This window comes from Camellia sinensis, chromosome 3 (genome assembly GCF_055761805.1).
Source record: "Camellia sinensis isolate YWXY chromosome 3, ASM5576180v1, whole genome shotgun sequence".
In the NCBI taxonomy this organism is placed as follows: Eukaryota; Viridiplantae; Streptophyta; class Magnoliopsida; order Ericales; family Theaceae; genus Camellia; species Camellia sinensis.
Window position 1 is genome coordinate 34184721 of NC_138963.1, and position 15449 is coordinate 34200169.

General features: G+C 44.8%; 1 pseudogene; it reads left to right on the plus strand.

The window, feature by feature from the left end:
- The window catches only part of LOC114306067 (cytochrome P450 76A2-like), a 72385-nt pseudogene that overhangs the window by 54916 nt on the left and 2020 nt on the right, over window positions 1–15449 (plus strand).

The following is a 15449-nucleotide window of genomic DNA, read 5'->3' on the forward strand; positions in this document are numbered from 1 at the left end:
TCCGAACATGGCGGGCCTGGAGACCTCACCAGGAATACTTCCCAGAGATACGCGAGATAAGCGCGCCAGAAGCATTGGTCACTCGCGAAGTCCAGACGGACACCGGCGGCGAAGAAAATCGTATGCTCAACGCCTGAAGCACAAGTTTAGGGACCAAAACGCCGTCATCCAGAGAATGGCGGCAGAGATGGAAGCTCTCAAACGGCAAGTCAAAGGAAAGGGTGTTGCTGGAGTGGGTGACCACAGTGAGCGCACCCAACCCCGGCGTTCAGACAGCCAGAACCAGCGACACACACCCTCCATTTCCATTACAAGAAGCTATGGGGTTGGAGACGCAGACTTGCCTGCAAAGAAGTCTTGCGCGCAAGATAGTAGTTACCATCCCTCACGTTCGCCGACGAGATCAAGATATTTCTACTCCTCCCGTTCGGAGGACTTGAGGGACGTCTTGAAAGAACGAGCGCGCCGACGGGAGGTTCAAAGGGTGCCGGCGCTCCAGCGGTTATCCTACAGAGGTCGCACCAGTGAAGAAGTCATAATGCCGCCACCTCGCTTAGTTGTGCCTGTCCCTTTGGACAAAGATTTAGCAAGACTGAGAGCCACCCCCTTCTCCCTTGAGATAGAGACCACACCGTTCCCAGCGGGCTTTCCCCAGCCCAAATTTATGCTTTATGACAGAAAAACTGATCCGTACATGCATGTAAGCCACTTTCGGCAGGTTATGGCTGGATACAGGCGTAATGACGCTCTCATGTGCCTTATTTTCCTGTCGAGTTTGGGCGAGTTGCGCTTGAAGTGGTTTGAGAGGCTTCCGAAGGAAAGCATCGAAATGTGGCAACAGTTGGCGGAAGCATTCGTGACTCGATTCAAAACCAATACTAAAACGCCAAAGGAAGTTGACCACCTCCTGAGCGTCAAAATGGAGTCAGGCGACTCCCTCAAAGCCTACAACGCCAAGTATTGGGAAACATTCAATGAGATCCTAGATTGCCCGACCAACCTAGTAATCACCCAATATAAGTGCGGTCTCTCGGTCGGACATAGACTAAGGGACTCGCTCACGATGAACCAACTGACTTCCATGGAGCTGTTGATGCAGCACATCAATAAGCACATATGTGTGGAGAACGATGCGACGGCGTCCACCGCGAAGACAAATCAGGTGGCAACGGACAAGAGGGTGGCTGGAAAAGTCCACGCGGTCAGACAGGAGACAAACCGTCCACATGATCGCACAAGGGAATCAGACCGCGGTCTAGATCATAGGAACCGGGGTAAAGGTCGCCGCAACGACCGAACAGATTATCCCCGTGATGAGGCAGCAGATGCAAACAAAAAGTTGAACGCTCGTACGGGCATCACCACAGTTTTTAAGATTTCAATCTACCGCATACTTAGTGAAATCCGCGATGAGGTTTACGTCCGGTTTCCCGCTAAGTTAGGCGATGCGCAAAAAGTCTTCAATTCGTGGTATCGTTGCACATTTCATAGGGAGCGAGGGCACCGGACGGAGGACTGCTTGCCTTCAAAGCAACACTTGAAAGAGTTAGTCGCCGCCGGTCACTTGGATCGTTACATCGATGGGGGCGTTAGGGCTGCACACCATGCACCGGCTGAGCCAAGTGGTTTGGACAACCTAGAGGCATCCTCCCAAGGAGTGGTCAACGTGATCCACGGTATAGTACAGATGGTGCGGGTATGTGAGCTCTGAGAGATGATCAAAAAAGTGAAACATATGAGGGAAGTTTTGTCAGTTCAGCCCGTGATCAAAAGAGGCAAGACTGAGGAGAAAAATGTGCTTAGCTTCTCAAGCAGGGATCTTGAGCGCATTTAAACTCCGCACAATGACGCCCTGGTGGTCACCTTTTGCGTCAGGGACTTCGATGTTAAGCGCATCTTGGTCGACCAAGGCAACTCGGTTGAGATCATGTACTACGACGCCTTCAAGCAGCTCAAACTCTGAGATACAGACTTGGCTCCTGCAACTTCGCCACTTTTTGGTTTTAACTCACAACCGGAGTGGCCAATGGGAAAGATAATCCTGGCGGTCAAAGCCGGATCCGTAGTCAAGCAGGTGGAATTCTGGGTGTTGAAGGTGCCGTCCACATACAATTTGATCCTTGGTAGGGGATGGCTTCACGCTATGCAGGCGGTGGCGTCGATCTATCACTAGGTTATGAGGTTCTTCTCCGCTACGGGGGAAGTTGAGGAGATTTGAGGTGATCAAGTCATGGCGAAGCAGTGTTTCGTGGTAGTGAATGGGAACCGAGCATCCAAAGGCTTCGTGCAAATGATCGAAGGTTCGAAAGACTAAAATGTCCTAGATGATGTGGGCACTAGGGCTGAGGAAAAGGCTGTTGAAGAGTTGGTGGAGATGCGGATCAGTACAGAGAATCCTGACAAGTTCTTTTTGCTGGGATCTAGCCTGACCGCCCAAGAAAGGAAAAAGATGGTGGAGTTCTTGGTGGCAAACATCGAAGTATTTGTATGGACGCCATACGACATGCTAGGCATTGATCAAAGCTTTATTTGCCACCAACTCAATGTCTTCCCGGATGCTCGTCCGGTCATTCAAAGAACGAGGAGATCAGCCCTTCATCACGTCGAGGTAGTCGCGGAGGAAGTCAAGAACCTGCTCAAAGCTAAGGCAATCTAGGAAGTGCACTACTCTTGGTGGGTTTCGAACACGGTCGTAGTACCCAAGAAAAATGAAAAGTGGCGAGTTTGCGTTGATTACAAGACGGTCAATCGAGCTTACCCTAAAGACAGCTTTCCACTGCCCAGAATAGACCAGCTAGTGGATCTTACAGCTGAACATAACCGGCACATCCGGACTTCTCCCCCTCATAAGTCCTTGACCTTTCGCAATGTGGAGGCTGAACATAGTGGGACCACTCCCAACAGTGCCAGGCAACCAGAAGTTCTTCATTGCGGCGACAGATTACTTCACCAAGTGGGTTGAAGCCGAACCCTTAGCGACCATCAAAGAAAAGGATGTCAAGCGGTTTGTTTGGCAGAACGTGATAACGCGGTTTGGCGTCCCCAAGGCTTTGATTTATGATAATGGCACCCAATTTGACGGCCGTTTAGAGAATTTTGTAAGGAATTGAAGATAGAATTCTACAATTCCACCCCGGCGTACCCTCAGTCCAACGGCCAAGATGAAGCATCAAACAAGACCATTCTAGATGGGTTGAAGAAAAGGCTGGAGAAAGCCAAAGGCAAGTGGGCTGAGGAACTTCCTAGTGTCCTCTGGGCATACTGGACGACCCCGACACGCTCGACCGGGGACTCCTTTTGCCCTGGCATATAGCATGGAGGCAGTCATTCCATTGGAGATCGGCATACCCACCATCCACAGCGAAAATTTTGAGCCCGAGTTGAACTCTGAAGCCATCACCCTGGAATTGGACCTAGCTGACGAACGCCGAGAAAATACGTTAATCAATGTGGCCGCATATCAACAAGAATTGTTCAGAAACTACAACAAAATAGTGCACCCCAGAACGCTTAAAGTCGAGGACTGGGTTTTAAAGAATGTGATGGGCAACACACTGGTGCCAGGCGAAGGCAAGCTTGGGGCAAACTAGGAAGGGCTTTATGGGATAATCGGTCTAGCAAGCAAGGGGGCATACCACTTAGAGGACTTGGATGGCAAAAGCATACCCCGGCCATGGAATGCGGCTAACCTCAAACTGTATTATTTTTAGTCTTTGTCTTTTGTGTGTAATTTTTTGTGAAGGAACAAGTTTTCCCTTTATTTTTGAATGTAATACTCCATTTGCCAATGTAATAGAAATGAATTATTTCTGCTTAGGAAGTTTGTTTTGTTCGAAGTAATGTAGTGAACGAGGGGCAACCGCCTCTAAAGCCGAGATGATTTACCCTGGCTAAAAGGGTTGATGATTTGCTCAACTCTGGGATTTTAGCCGAGATGATTTACCCCAGATAAAAGGGTTGATGATTTTCTTAACTCTGAGGTTTTAGCCGAGATGATTTACCCCGGCTAAAAGGATTAATGATTTGTTCAACTCTGAGGTTTTAGCCGAGATGATATACCTCGGCTAGAAGAGTTGATGTTTTGTTCAAATTGAGTATATTACCCATGGCGTTTTATCTCGGCTGATGGAGTTGATGATCTGATTTGCTCAACTCTAGGATTATAGCCGATGTGTTGTTCCCCGGCTCGTAGAGTTCATGATTTGCTTAACTTTAGCGTTTTAGCCGAGATGTCCTATCCCGGCTAGAAGAGTTGATGTTTTGCACAACTCGAATATATTAGCTAAGATGTTCTATCCCGGCAAAAGGTGTTGATGTTTTGATTCAAGTAAATTAGCCGTGGTGTTTTATCCCGGCTAATGGAGTTGGTGATTTGCTCAACTCTAGTTATATAGCCGAGATGTTTTACCCTGGATAGAAAAGTTAGTGATTTGCCAAACCCTAGCATTTTAGCCGAGATGTTTTACCCCGGTTAGAAGAGTTGATGATTTTCTCAACTCTAAATAATTTTCGTTTGTCTTTAAAGACCGAGATAATTTTCTCGGTTCAATCAGTTTGTAACACGCCGGGCAAGAATAACGCGGTTAAAAGGAAAACTATGGCAAACATTGCAAGAGTATAAGAAAAATGTGAACTTTTCATTGATTGGAAAATTTAGTACATATGGTGGGGCTTGTAGCCCGATTACAGGAATTCAAAAAGAAATCAAAAAAGACAAGTCTAAACTACGCTAATAGGGAGAGGTCGGCAAACTCATCCTCGGCTCCTTCGGTCGCGACCTCTTGGTCTACAACAACAGCCTTTTCCTTTTCACCGAGCTCCTTTTGGCTACCCTCGTCCTCGGCCACTTTTTTCGCTTCTTCTTGCAAAGCATTGAAGACTTCGTTGGCATAAGGAATCAGGTAGACCGACAGGAAGACGGGAAGAGGAGAAGCGAACTGTGATACCCCTGTTCCGTAGTATGCTAATCGGTCCTTAATATGAATATGATTATGTGTTTGGTATGATTTTGTGTGCCATTTATGTGAAAATATGTGGTTTTGAATTTCTATCTGTTCACCGTAGGAATATCTGTTTGATTATTTGCTTTGGAATTTAAATTGAAGGCTCTATCGGCCACATAAATCAAAATTGACTACGCTATGGTGATTGGCATAATTTTTAGAACCTACGGTGAAATTTAATTGAAAATTGATTCGGATCATATTAATTAGATTAAATTAATGATATAGTGCCCAATTATTTAATATTGGTTATTGTGATTAATGGGGCTTATATAAAAAAGAGCCACTTGCACTCAACTTCTCTCTTTATTTCATTTTGGCTGAAATCATCCTAAGGAGAGAGGGAGAGGCCGAATTTGAGAGAGGGAGTGTGGGAAATTGAGGTTTTGATCTTGAAGCTTGAGTAAATTGAAGACCAACTCAAGATTTGACCATAGTTTGGGAAGATTGAGCTTCTAGGTGAGTAGTTGATTATGAATTCATGAGTTTAATTTTGTAATTTTGTGAATTCAAAGTTGAATGGTGATCAAGAGCATGAATTGAGTTGGTTTTGTTGAATTTGAAGTCAACAAGTGCATGCATGTAAGAAATTGCTATAAATTTCCATGTTTGAACATAAAGTGTGTATTCCATGTTGAATTTTGGTTGAAGTCCATGTATTTGACCATCTCTTCACCAATTAAGTTGAGAATAATGAGTATCTCCCACATGCATGTGCAAATCATGGGGGTGTGAGTCTTGAATGTTTGTATTTAGCATGTTGATGATGAGTTTGGGATAATTTGAGTCATGCATGTAAGTAATTCATGGAATTGAGCCTCATAATGTTGTAATTTGGTGTTGGTGCCATGTTAGTATATGTATATGTTAAGTTTGAGCCATAATATGCAAGAAATGTTGGTTTGAATGTTGAATTTGAGCTCAAGAACCATTCTGGAAAACCCAGAATTTATGATGTCCACTCGAGCCGGGGAACTGCCGCTCGAGCGGGGAGCTATGTAGACCGAGTTCGTGCTCGAGCGCCCGAACTCACGCTCGAGCGTAAAATTGATGTAACCAGCACTTTTGCAAACCTTATGGGTCCGCTCGAGCGGGGAAGTCCACGCTCGAGCGGGGGACCCCTGTTTTTGAAATTTTGTAAATGCATTATGTGTTTCGTTTTCCGTTCTCTTTCACTTCTAAGCACTCTTAGGCATGCATTGAGCATTGTAAATGAGTTAAAAGGATAGGAATGAAGCCTAAAGAGGAATATGTGAATTAAGAACAGATTGAATTGTTTGTGACTCATATGTGTTATGTGATGTGTAGGGTTAAGCTCTAGGGCAAATCAACCAACCGATCACTGTGAGTAATATCTTATCAAAGATATCTGAAATGCATTGTCTGTCCAATTGCTTACTTCTATGTAAGTTTTATAAGTTCATTAGTTTGGATGGTGGATAATGTTTGTGTTGGTAAATGAATGGGCCAGAGGCCAGTTTGACATGAAAGTATGAATGGGCTCCAGGCCAGTTTGACATGATTGAATGAATGGGCCAAAGGCCAGTTTGACATGAAAGTATGAATGGGCCCGAGGCCAGTTTGACACGATGGAATGAATGGGCCAAAGGTTAGTTTGACATGAAAGAATGAGTGGGCCAAAGGCCAGTATGCCATGATTGAATGAATGGGTCAAAGGCCAGTTTGACACGAAAGAACAAATGGACCGAAGGCTGGTTTGAATGAAAGTATGAATGGGCCAAAGGCCAATTTGACATGAATGAAAGTACAAATGGTCCAAAGGCCAGTTTGACTTGAATGATACGAATGAATTGGGCCCGAGGCCGTATGATGTATTTGGAACCGTAATCACTTGACCTATATTTATATATATGTTAGATAGAAATACGAATTAGGCCCAAGGCCGTTTGAAGCACGTTGTTCTAAATACCATTTGTGTAACTTTTTTATTTGATATTATTCACTGGGCTTTCGCTCATGCTTATTCATGTGTTTGTAGGTGAGCCAAGAGAGGTCCAAACCCAGCCTCAGTGAAGTTTGGAAGGAACAACCAAGTTTTGAAGAGTTAGCCCTGGCGTCTCACGCACGAGATTCGTCTCTGCCTTTTTGTTATCCTGTTTTATTTTGTCACGTTAGCGAAGACTTTGAATACGTTTGTATATAGTTTTCTTGGGTTGACTTAGACTTGAATGATCTTGTCTATACAGAACCTTATGCTACTGTATTTTCTGAAGTGAGTTATTAACATGCATATGTATGGTTTGTTATGACGTGCCATGTAAGCACAGCTCTATGGACAAAGTTTTAAATTTTCCTTCCGTTTGGCCCCTTTACTCTGACGAGTTATGTCTGATTTGGTTTGAGGCCGTAGGTAATCTCAGGATTACTGGCTAGTTATGTCCTTAACCCATGGGGGCGGGTTCGGGTCATGACACGAACACCTCGGTCTCAGATCCTTGGCCGAGTTTTTCGCAAGTGGCCTTCTAATTGGACTGGAAATAGATGTCCTTGGTGGCTTCGACTTGCTCAGTGCAGTTGTCCTCAGCCTCCTTGAAACCGAGATTGTTTGCCTCATCCACGGCGACCTACTTCGCTTGTTTTTGGCTGTGAGTTGGGCCTTCAATTCATCCATCTCTTGCTCGGCCCTACCGAGCTGGCCAAGAAGCCTAGCGTTGCCGGCGTTGACCATTTCAAGTGAAGCCTTAGCCTGGCCAAGCTCAGCGGCTTAACTTGGTGACTTTATGGCACAGGTTCACAATTCGGTCTATGACCATGTGCTGTTTCTGGATGGCTTATAACAAGAAAGATGTTAGCCGAAATAAGAAGACTAACTGAGCACAGACTTGGGAAGATTTCGAAAACATACCCTGGTTATGGACTTGACCGTGGATTTAACGAGTCGGGTGTCAGTAACATGTTCGCTCTCGGTCACGTCGCTTAATAAATGCAATGCCTTCGACAGGTCAAAGGCAAAGAGGTGTTCTTTGTCACCCTTCACAGATGCGGTGGCCGAGATTTCTTTGCCACGGTGTTAGAGCTTTGGCCTCCACGGTGCAGCCGGCTCGGCCTCTGCAGACGCGCCCAAACGTCTCGGGAAAATCCCGTTTTGTTCATTAGGCTCACTACAGTTCGGACTCAAATGTCGCGGTTCTGAATCTAATATCGCAAAGTGCAATGCGAGATTGATAAATCACCAAAGAGTCCAAATCTGGCAAATCGTTTTGAAAATTTGATTTTTTAGAAAGAAGTGCCAAACATGGACTGCTTTGCCAGATACAGAGTCGCCACCTAAATATTTTGTTTTGGGAAATTTAGGAAACCCTGACTCGTGCCTAAGGCCACATGTCCGTCATCACCAAAGTTGCCTCGGCTCAGGAACTTGGGTACGATTGGGGAAGGTCATGCGATGAGCATTCCCATTCGCTCGATCAAAGATCGACCTGTACTAAGCATGATATCTTGTTTTTGAAAATACAAGCGTTCTTATTTCGGTTTATTAGCCAAGAATTGTTACGTGATGCGCACAACATACAAGTATAGATTAGATCGTCTAAGTTGGAACAAAACATCTCATGTTTGTTTTTGAAAGCGGTTTGCTACTCGTAAGTAGGCTAAAATGCGGATTTTGCCACCCTCAAGTGGGCTTAGAAAACATGGTGATTTGCCACTCTCAAGTGGGCTTTAAAACTTGCAACCGATGAATTGTTTCAATTTAAATAATCCAACCTTCACCCACAGGCATTCAGGCAGGTATATCACATAAGCAGTTAGCCTCATGGCAAGCATGCTATCATGGCAGTCACTCACACACATGCAAGGATGCTAAAGCATAAACACTCACCGAGTACTCCACGCCCAAAACAGAAACTAGTTAGTAATCAATGCATGATCCTAATTCATGTTAAGATGGCTAATACAACACATGCAAAATGCAACTAAGATAGGCTCGGCTATTCTAAGATGGCATATGAGATGCTACAGATAACATGTATTCAACTCGGAATTAAAATACAATGCAGTTAGTATGATGCGCCTAGCCCGGTGCATGCAAGACAGATGAATGAATGCAAACATGCGAAGCATAAGGATGCTAATTGAAACATGCCCTAAAACTAACCATCGTAAGCTGGTAAATAAAAGGGAGAAAGACGTGGGGTTGGCAGACAAGCAGCACACACACGCACATTTATTACAAAATTTGCCCTCTCGACGGAGGGTCTGAATAAATAATACAAAACTAACTAGCTAACCTAAGCTAATCTAATCAAACTAGTTATTACATAACGAAACGAATGATAAGCTACAGCTAATTATTACACATCATTAACTAAGTAAGCAATCTAAATGAGCATACAAACTAAATGAATACGGGCAACCTTAGCTCTGCTTTGAATGACGAAGGATGCATGCATGCTTGAATTGCCTTGTTCGGAAGTCGCTCGCGACGCCCCAACTTGCCTTTGTTTGCAATTGATCTCAGAAACTTGCACAAAGCTCCAGAGAGATGAAACTCCACCCTGGGAATCTATGGGAAGGCTGCCGACCAGCTTATAGGCATGGGAGACCAACTACCGACCACCCTTTGTGGTGGAAACCAAAAAAAGTGGTCGGCCTGCCAGTAAATCTGGTCGGCCGACTAGTTTCCTCTCCTGGTTTCTGGTTTTCTGCAACAAAGGGAAAGAGAGAGGCATGGCAAAGTATTTGCAACACATGTGTGCACGACCACTCTCCCCATCATTGCATAAGCTCAAGGGAGTGTAGTCCTCGACCCTCAGGCCACCAATCACGCATTTCGATGCATGATGGCCGAGGAGCTGAATTGCACGACTTAATGTGAAATGAATGCACATACAAACACCTAAAGCCAACAACTCCATCATGGGTAGTCAAGAGTGTCGGCGACCGAGAATTGAGGCACGTTTCATCACTTCAAGTATGAAACGTCCCTTGTTTCCCGTGTTCAAACTAACTCCTATTCCAAACACAATGCAACACATAACATGGCATGCACCAATGCGACTCTAGCATGTAATCCTAATGCAATGCAACTAAGTGATGCAAACATGCAAGGGATAACATGCAAACATGCAACTAGTATACACAATGCTATAAGCTACATGGCATGCACAATGCTCATGGCACTAGCATACACAATGCACATGGAACTAATATACACAATGAGACGAACAAGGCATGCACAATGCAGTGATCAATCATGCGACAACGTGGCATACTCAATGCTATGAACTACAATGGCATACTCGATGCAAAATGGACTTAAACCAAAATGGATGGGCCTTAGCCACACCCAAATAAGTGTCCATAGATTATGAAAACAAGGCTCCAAAACTCATGCAAATATGCCCAATGCAATGGCCCCAAGCCTAAGGCATAAAACGCAACTTTCCAAACGCATTGAAAATGATGAAATATGGAGTGCAAGGACACATGTTCCAACTCTAAAATGGCATACAAAATGACTCCAAATGATGTAAACAACTCACATAGTGCATGTTGAATGGCTCAAGCACCAAAACTAGTGAAGTCTATTACACTATAGGCATGCAAGACAATGCTCAAATGGCCAAACCAACTCCAAGCAGACCGTATGCAGGCCAGAATAGGAGCAAAAGTGAACTAAGATGATGGCTTGAAAGGCAAAAAAATGAAGCTCATGCAATGGCTCACAAATGTGGTATAATGATGTTCTCAAGCACATTGAAAGAGTGACAAACATGAGAATATGGCCAAGAAATAAGCTTTGAAATAACATTCCTCATAATGCCAAAACATGCAAATACCTCAAGTTAAGCATGCAAGGGACCTTAAAAACTCAAAGCTAGGCAAGGCTATTACACTACAAGCATGCATGTCAAGCATCATTCGACCAAGAGGCCTCAAAATAGAGCTAAGGCAGCCCAAAATATGAACAAAATCAGTTTGGATCATGGCCAAAATATGCTAGAATAGAGGGCCAAAACATCATGCATTTCAAGCTAGTAAACATGATTTACACTACAAGCATATGAAGCATATGAGAGGCTACCAAACCAGCCAAAAACAGAATCATGGCATACCAAATGATGGCTAAAAACCCATTGAGACATGACCAATGCATGCAAGAATGAGGTGCTACTTTGATAAGCCATGAAAGAGATTATTCTACACATGCAAGAGGCAAACATAGGGTGACCAAACCAGCCATAGACAGAGTCTAGGCAGGTCCCAAAAGTCACAAAAAAGGGCCTGAACCAAGCCTTGGAAGTATGAAAGTATGTGCTCCTTTGAAAGGCCAAAAATGCAAACAAACAAGGCCAAAAGAGAGAGGTAAACCACATGCCAACCACTGAAAATCCACTGGATTTCAGTGGCTAAAAGGCCAAGCAAAGATCAACACAAAGGTCTCATGGCATGGCACAAAACAAGGCTAAAAAGAGCATGCAAGAGGGTAGATGACCCTCAACACCAAAAGAGCCTTAAACAATCATGAAAAACACTTCAATATGAAGCTTTTTTCAATTGACAACAAATCCAAAATATACATGCAAGTATGGCTAAGAGAATGATCAAGATAGAGCTTAAAAATAGGGAAAATGAGTTACCCTTGAAGCTCAGCAAAACCAGTAAGTTTTGGGACCAAAAAACCAACTCTTCAACCTCTGAAAATACCCTCCAAGAACCTCAGATCAATGGTGGAGGTTTATGGCTATGAGGTGTGGTGCAATAGGTCATGAACAACACACTTTTTGAATCCAAAATATAGAGATATAGAGGGAGATATATATTTTTGCCTTAGCCAATTTCAAAACCTGTGCAAAGGAGAGGGAGGGCCTCTCTTATAGAGGTTTGAAGCTAAAGCTTCCTTAAGAAGCTAAAAGCTTGGGTGCAAATCCTCCATACACATACACGTGTATGGAGGATACAGTCTGTGCCTTCCAGCTGGCATAGCTGGCATCCACACAATCTGACAGAACAGGAGGTAACCAGCCGACCAGAAAAGGTGGTCGGCCGACCAGGGCAAGTGGTCTCCCAGATAAAAAGTGGTCAGCCAAGCGTATTGGTGGTCACCACACTGAAAGCAAGCAAATAGTGGGGTGGAAAACTAGAAAATGTGGCCCAAAGACCAAGAAAACCAGTTTCCTGACCAGAAAACTGGTTGGCAGGGAGAAAAGTGGTTTCTAAGGAGAAAGATGGTCTCCCATCCTTGTACCACCTCCAAAACGAGGAAAACAAGGTTCATGCCAAAAATGAACCAACACGGATGCAAAACGAGAGTTTGGGAGGCAAAGCGTGCGGCCAGGTGCTTCGAAAACTAGCTGTTGAGCACCGAAAGTGGCGTGCGACCACAAAAGTGGTTTCTCGGGCCACAGTGTCCCTCTAGACAAAGGAAACAGGGTGTGTTCCAAAAACCGTGCCAAATGGAGAATGTTAAGCGGTCCCGAGCCGAGGCGCGCAGCCAACGGCTCCGAAAATCGGAAACTAGTCTCCAAACGGGAACAGTGGCCCAGGACCACGAAAAGTAGCCCACGACCACTGAGAGGTGGTCTACAAGACCTCTCCCTTCCTCCGGGAAAAGAAAACAAGACCTGGTTCGTAGACCGAGTCAAAGCACAAAAAGTTTCGAGACTCGGAGGCAAGGCTCTCAGCCGAAACTTCAAAATCTCAGAACAAACAGAACATGCACCATCACCAAGCGCTCAATCGATGACGTTTGAGTCTTAAGGTCGGTCAAAAATGAGGTGTCTACAGTTGCCCCTCTTTGACAGAACTCGAAAGTCATAAGTGACAAGAGTGAATGTCAAAGCCCAGAGACGACTCATTTTTGACAAGGCCAAAAACTTAGACAAACAGGCAAGATAATCAAAGAGATGTGGCCGCAGACAGGGGCAGAATGCAAAAGACATGCAGGAGGCCGAACATAACTTATGATCATGCAAAGAAAACTGTAATGAAGCAAATATGCACAATAAATGCAACAATTTAAGCAAGCGAATACAGACCAAACTACATCACATGCAGAAAGGATGTAGGAGAATTGTACAATTCTCGCTACATTTCACACGGAAAATACAATATCGTCCGGTTCGTCTGGTCGCACCAGCTTCAAATGAACCATACATACAATATCGTTTGGTCGCACCAGCCTTGAATGAACTGTACATACAATATCGTGCCTGCAAAAAAGAGAAACTTAACAGGTACAACATAGTTAGCAACATATGTTTAACGCTATATCGAACGCGGATACGTATGACACCGATGAAAAAGTGCATAGCAATGCAAGAGAAACATGCGTGACGACGTAAGTAAACTATGGGTGCATGACAATACCAGTGGAACGTGCACAACAATGCAAGTGGTGTGCATAACAATACAACATCAAAAGCATGCTTGAAACAAAACACTGAGTAGAGAAGTACGAGCCTTAAAGAGAGCAACTCAAACGCGACCTCCGATTTACTTCTCGGTGGGGTCGCAACGTACTCAAAACGCATACACCTTGCTCTTGGCGAGTAACGACGAGCCACACATCGAAGACTTGAATTGAAGTTCCCGCAGAGACATCTCGTGCCGAAAAGTGAACTTTTCTTGTACTTTCTCGAGAGCCGAGGACTCCAATCATCACCAAAATACACAGGGAGAACCAAGGGACCTTGGAGACCAACCAGGGGGGATGGCCGACCACCTAGAATAGCCACTGACCAGTTTTTGCTCACAAGGTGGTCGGCCAGCCAGAAAAACTGGTCGGCTGACCAGTTTACAAAAATTGGGGCAGTTTTGTCCTTTCAGGTTCGGATCTTTAAGTTGACTTGTCCAAATCACTTTTGCTCACACCTCTAAGGCCGAAATCAGCTCCTCTTGCTCCCTAGACCATTTTTCCCCTCAGATCTTCACTTTACACGCATTTTCCAACGCCCCACGCGAAGTTGTTTCGCGAAAACTTTCAATTTTCTTCACTTTAAACCGATTAAAATTTGATTTCGGAGCTTCTTTCTCCACTTTCACCACTTGAGGTATGTTTGTCTCGAAGTTTGGCACATTTTCTCAAGAGTTGACTTTTGTTGACTTTTTCCTTTCCCGAGAGTTGACTTTTGTTGATTTTTTGCAATTTTGGCTCGTTTTGCTCATTTTTGCAGATTTCTTTGGATGGCGGATCATTTCCATCATGGGGGAGGTTCTCCACATGCCAAGGATGAGCCAGACATCATGTCATTGCCTTCGAGGATTCGGCCTTTTGACCCTGAAAGGTACGACCCTCCAGAGCATGTCTTACCTCCTGTCACCTTCCATCACTTTACTGACTTTGAGCGACGAGCACCTGTGGACCTACTGCTACGGGAACCAGAGTCTCATCTATCCTACCAGGCGCGAGAGGTACGTACCTTACTTCCACGTTCTCTGCAATTTATTCTGCATTTCCTGTACATTTCATTCTTTCGCTATGTATTTTATCTGTTCGTTTTGAACACCTTCACACACCACCCGGTCTATTTGGCACACAACTTATATATAGAAATAGTCTGGTCATTTTAGCACGTGGCTCACAACACAGTATTCTGTCCATTTGGCACGCAGCTCACAACACAACACTTTGTTAATTTGGCACGCAACTTACTCTGAACACGCGACTCATTCTGACCACACAGTTTGTCTCAGGCACACAACACATTCTCGGGCACATAGCTCGTTCTTCGGGCACGCAGCTCATTTTTCGGGCACAACTCATTTTTCTAGCACACAGCTTGTTCTTCGGGCACGCAACTCATTTTTCGGGCACACAGCTTGTTTTTCTGGCACACAGCTCATTCTTCGGGCACGCAGCTCATTTTTTTGGCAGACAGCTCGTTCTTTGGGCACACAGCTCGTTCTTCTGGTACATAGCTCGTACTGAACACGCAGTCCATAACACAATGTCTGATTTGATTTGCACACAGCTCATACTGAACACGCAGTCCATAACACAGTGCCTGATTTGATTTGCACACAGCTCAAACTGAACACGCAGTCCATAACACAGTATCTGATTTGATTTGCACACAGCCTATATATTTCAATCTGAAACTGAATACATCTGTTCATTCTGAATGCAGGTATCTTCCTGTTCCACACAGGGTTATGGATCGATCCTTGCTAAGGAGTGGTATACGGAGCTCCTAGATACCGTTCGCCATATCGTGGACGAGGCAGGATTTGGACCTTTCTGCGCAGAGATATCACGTTACCCGGCAAGTAGGACCCTTATGGGGGCACTCGTGGAGAGGTGGTGGGACACCACCAACTCGTTCCACTTTTCAGCTACTGGGGACATGACAATGACCCCATATGACTTTTCTATGTTGACGGGCCTTGACGTAGCTGGCCGACCGGTCCCCTATGACGCAGATATGGGCGAGTGGGAGGCGGCTTGGATTTATCTACTAGGAGTCTGCCTGCCAATCGACAGAT